A 6,000-nucleotide genomic window follows, 5' to 3' on the forward strand; every position below is an offset into this window, starting at 1 on the left:
TGAGGACCACAGACAAAACTGAGCCATCTTAAAATCCATAATTCATATCCTTCATTGTCTACAATTTATAACTTCACATGGACTTACATTTCAATTGGGCTTTGCATTAATTAAATCTGACCCCTCAAAAGTTTTAGTGTTAATGCTTTTAGTACCATTTTTCTTCCTCTTTTTTTTTTTTAACATAATCACTAAAAACCTTTTATATATATATATATATATATATATATATATATATATATATATATATATATATATATATATATATATATATATATATATAGGACCGGCAATTGAGCCGGGCCTACCCGAAGCCCGATAGCTCGGCCCGATTTTATTTGAGCCGAGCCTGATTAATTGCGAGTCGGGCTGAGTTTGAGCCGTTTCCTTAAACCCGATTAAACTATGAGCCGAGTATGAGCTTACTATGGCTCAACCCGAATAAAGCCCGACCAAATTAATATATATATATATATATATATATATATATATATATATATATATATATATATATATATATATATATATATATATATATATATATATATTTGTTGTATTTTTCTTGTTACGGTCTCAAAATTTTCGAAAAGAGTAAGGAGGACATTTAGAATGGTTTCTAGTTATTTTATTTTATGTTTTTTATATTTTGGAATCGAATGCATTTTTTTCATATAATTAATTAAGCCTTAAATATTTACAACCTTAAACTTTATTTGTTGTAATCACCAGACTATGGTTTTTTTTTTCCCTTCTTATTTTGATTTTCAATGAATAGTCTAGATTTTTCTCTTAGACTGCGAAGTTTTTTTTGTTTTTCTTTAACATGTTCGATTGCAAAGTTGTAAAATTTGTAATTTATTTATTGCCCGATATTAGCCCGATATAAACCCGAAACCCGAAAAAATACGTGAGCCGAATTTGAACCTATATGAGGCCCGATGGTATTTGAGCTTGAGCCAACCCAAGCTCGGCTCACACGGCTAGATTGCCAGCCCCATATATATATATATATATATATATATATATATATATATATATATATATATATATATTAGTGTCGAAATAAATTACATTTTTTTGCTTTGATCCGAACTCTTATCTTTTGATGAATATAGTCAGGGTCGTTAAATCATGAATCAAAATTGAAAGTTATTTTGTCGTGAAAACAATAAATCGTAACTTACAAAATTTTTTGTTAAACATTACATTGTATAAATTATAACAAAAACAATATATATCATGCATAAATTTCTACAACGAAACTATAAATGGTGTATGATTAACATAATCATATTTTAATTTAATAGTAAATGGTCTAAATTTTTCAAAAATTCTCACACAATAAGGCAAAAAGGTCGGTATTAAAAGCGTATTATTTATAACAATCTTGAATATTCTTTTTATTAGGGAATCATTTCTAAGATTCATATTGTTAATATTATTATTAGATGAAATCAATCTAAAAATAAAAATTCAAAATCCAATACAAACTTATCTATCACGATGTGACCAAATCGTATAATGGTCGAACCGAATCGTAAATTGTGCATTCCTTTTACATTAATGATTTATTAGATTTGAATTGAGAAGACATCGAATCGTACTATTGAATCATAAATCGTACAATTTTATAATCATGAATACAATCTCTATAAATTCTTACATTAACCACAACCACAAATGCAACTTCTAGCAAAAAAAAAAAATTAATGTAACATATTTGTACATATCAATTACAAAATTATCCCTATTCATTATTTACCTAAATAGCCCACAAATAACGAGACTAAAATACACGTAGGCTAAAACGAACCATATCACAATTTATACGGGAAATTATGCTACACCTAATTATTTATATTGGGTGGATTTGAAACATAGATCTACACATAATCACACACACACGCACGTGTATATATGTTGATTAGGTAGTTATTTAATCAAATCTACAGTTCAAATTCACCCGATGTAAATAATCAGGTGTAGCATCTAACTCCCCCAATTTATACATATTCCCAGCTCATCCAAAAAATTAGGGCTGGCAAAAGAATATCCAAAAAGGTGATATAAAGAGTTGAAAATATCAAATATCCATAATCAAAACTTCCAAACATCATAATATAATATATTGTATTATATTATATTATAAACTCCCCCTAGTTAAATACCATTCCTAATCCTACAAAAAACCCGATAAATGATCCCGAAAACGGGCCGACAAAGATCATGCAACGGGTTCCCGACATGGAATTGCAAACACGAACAAAATCCAGCGCAACTCGTCATCAATCTATCCCAAATACCGGGGATTATCCAATCCTGATAATAGTCATCCCTACTCGGAGGATTGATAACGGTGGCCGAAAGCACGTACGCCGACGCGGCATGCTTAACGAGCTCGTTCCGGATGGAGATGCTGTTGGGGTCGTTTTGGTCCGCATGCTTAGGCGAAGACGAGTTGAACGATGATATGATGTCCTTGAGGCTTGTGTACCTAGGGAGCTCCTCGTCCGATTCTCCGCCCCCACCGAGTAGTGATGACGTGGCGGCCGGGTCGAATCTTCGCTTGAACGACGGGGCGGACTTCAGTTTTCGAAATTCTGCCTCCATTGTGTGTGTGTGTGTGTGTGTGTGAATGTGGAATTTTTTGTTTAAAATTGTGTCATGTGTTAATTGAGGGTTTTTTTTATTGTTTGGTTTGTTTTTTGTTTCTGTTTTTGTTTTTTTTTGGGGGGAATTTCCTGAAAATAAGTGATTGTGAGGAATATAAGTGAGAGTTGTTATTTTGGGACACGTGGCAGTCAAACCTTGAAAAAATGTGAGTGAGTGAGAGAATTGTAGGGGGTCTGTTTGGATCTCCTATGATCAAGGACATTGAATCGGACAATCGTTGGATATTGCTTTAATTTTTTTAGTATGATATATTTAGGAAAAAATTAAATATTTTATGATTAATTATTATTTTATTGCAAAGCCTATTATATATTTTGCAATAACCTAAATGATTACTTTTTTTAGTATTTGAATATTACAAATTTGATTTTTTTATTTTCTAATTAATTAAGTTAGTTTAAGATTATATCGAAAAAACAACGAGAACACATCAAAATTGAGTTTTTTAAGGATATTTGCAAACACGATAACTAGGTGTTACACTTTTAGTCGGTGACATTGGCTATGACTCGAGTGTGGCCAAGTCATAGTCGAGAAATGGTGCCAAGCGAGGAGTGACACAAGATATCCACACAATCGGCCAATGAATGGTCGAGTCTTGGGCAAGTATTTGGGGTGTTTGTTCGAGAAAGTAAGGAATGGCTTGATTCAAGTGGGAACGGTTATTGAAAGTACTTGTGGCTGGCACGGGCGTTGCTCGGCACCTAATGTGGACAAGTGTGGGGAGTAATATAATCGGCATGTGGCCAAGAACTTGGGCAAACGAGCGTTCGAAGGAAATCGACCACAACTTGACATATGTGGGCAAGTTGGTACGACTGGTTGACAAGTCTAGGAAGGTAGCCCGATGAGCGGGTGTGCTAATGATCGTGTGGACAAAAAACTAACAAGTGATTTGCAAGGCAAGCAAAGTGTGCGGGCAAGGCAAGGCAGATGTGCTGCCTAGCAACCGGCCGGGCTGTTTTGGCCGTTTGGTGCGTGCGCGCCCGAGCAAGGTAGACCTTCGACAACTGACTATGAGGACGGTTTTGAGGGAAATTGTGGAGCGGTTGAAGCCTGGAAAGCATAAGAAACTGCCCCTTATAACTTGTAATAGTTAGCCAAATGTTAGACTAGTGTGCTGCCAAGTGTCCCTAGGTAGTTTAATGTGTAAACCACCTTCTTCCTTGTATTTATGTGGCTTTGAGTGCACAAATCCGCCCCATCTAGTATTAAAGAGTTCAAATTGCAATTGTGGGCATTTTGATTGAGGATTTTGTGTGTTCACCTTAGTCTTCTTTGTATTATTTGTGGGGAAAATAATATAAAGGTTGGGCATTGCCCGTAGACGTGCTTGTTTGTGGTTTTCCGCTGCATACTTTTGTTCTTGTTTACGCTGGCTTAAAAGACTTTGTATTTGTGCCTTCGTGCAAAGTGAATCGAGAGGAACGCTGACTGATTTGGTGGGCAAATCATGCCGCACGGGCGAAAATTTCTTGAGAAAGAAACCCGGTGACACTAGGGGTGGTTAGAACGAGTCGAGCCGACTCGTGAGCTCGATGAGCCGGCTCGAAAAAAGCTCGAACCCGTACTTGAGTTCTTTGAGCTCGACCTTTCTGACGAGCCGAGCTCCAACCGATTTTTAGTTGTTCGTGAGCTCATGAGTCGGCTCGCGAGCCTTATTTATTAATTTATTTTATATATTATTTTTTATTTAAATAATGTATAATAATATAAATTATTTTAGAAATAAATAAATATAAAATATAAATGTTAAAAAAATATATAATTACAATTTATTGTTTATTTTGTAATTTTTTTCAGAATTATTTTTAATATAATAAAATAATAATTGAAAAAATATTTAAAACAAAATGAGTTTGGGCTCGGGCTCGAGCTCGACAAAATGAACACGAGCTCGAGCTCGAGCCGAAATAGAAGGAACTCGAGCCAAAATAGAAGGAGCTCGAGCCTGTCAAAAGACGCTCGTTCACACCCGTACCGATAACACATCAAGAAATAAACAATTATTCAAAAATTTACTTATATACGCCAACTTCAGCAATTCGCTTAATGTAAAATTATTTAAATTATAATGGCTAATCTTACGAACAAAGCAAGGCGACATATTGTACCGTATCATTAATCGTATTGTATTGTAAAATATTTGACAAACTATTAAAAATAGTACAAAATACAATAAACTTGTAAAACTTAATATTTTAAAGTTAAACCATTCATTCAAAATAAGTCTAAAAAGTTACAACATTAAATTATTAATTAGGAGAAAAATAATAGTTTTTAGAAATACGATTGTCGGTTTTATTACCTTTGCATTGCTAATATAAATTGTTTTTGTTTAATATGACGTTGAACAAATTTGTTTGTTTTGATTGAGAGAACAATAAAATTTATCTGAAGCATTTACTTTTGGCTTTTTCTTAATTGAAAAAAAAACCCAATTATAATAAAAAATAAAAAAAAATAGACGTGCGGAAAATCGCACAAAATGCCCCCAATGTGCTGAAAATCGCACAAATCACCCAAAATTGTGATGAAAATCGCACAAATCACCCGTAAATGTGCCAAAATTTGACAAACCACCCCAAAAACAAATGTCGCGAATATCGTATCGTATCAGATATTATATCATATCGCGATATCGAGCAATGTTTATCGGCATTTGATTACAATCGATACATATGCCGAGTTGTATCGCTTCTATAGAAATCGTATCGTATCTTGATACATATCACGGTATATGGCGATATTGACTACACTAATACTGTATAGAACAATCAGCCTGGGTAACCTTGTCCTCTGTTATATAACCTTCACACAGTTACATATACGAATAGTTCAATAAATTTTGCGATTTCGTATAATCTCAATTCGGTGAATCCATAACAACTTTGCGTATCATAACAATCCTTACAAAAGAGAGGCACAAAATAATTTACGAGACGAAGTCTCGGTAAGTATAAATAACGACCTGAAAATACTACATATATGCTTAGAGATCAAAAGAAATAAAATCAAGAAACCTAAAAAGTAAAATAAATACGGGTTACCCAAGACTTTCTAAAAACACAAGGACTAATTAATTCGGCACCTATTAACGTTGGCACAAAGCTATTCTCGAAACATATGTCTCCTTTAGTACGTAATCTCATAAAGTAAATACATTAATTAGGCATCGAAAGAGGCATAATCCTTTTAACCTAGATACGATGCGCATTTATGAGAAGAAAAAAAAACAATCGATTACTTTGTCACGTTGTTGCTATTTTAAGAAAGCGGATTACGAAGCAAGATCGATTTAATATCTTAAAACAAAGACCACTATCG

Source organism: Erythranthe guttata, chromosome 4, assembly GCF_056151865.1.
Source record: "Erythranthe guttata isolate IM_541 chromosome 4, IM_541, whole genome shotgun sequence".
Classification (NCBI taxonomy): domain Eukaryota; kingdom Viridiplantae; phylum Streptophyta; class Magnoliopsida; order Lamiales; family Phrymaceae; genus Erythranthe; species Erythranthe guttata.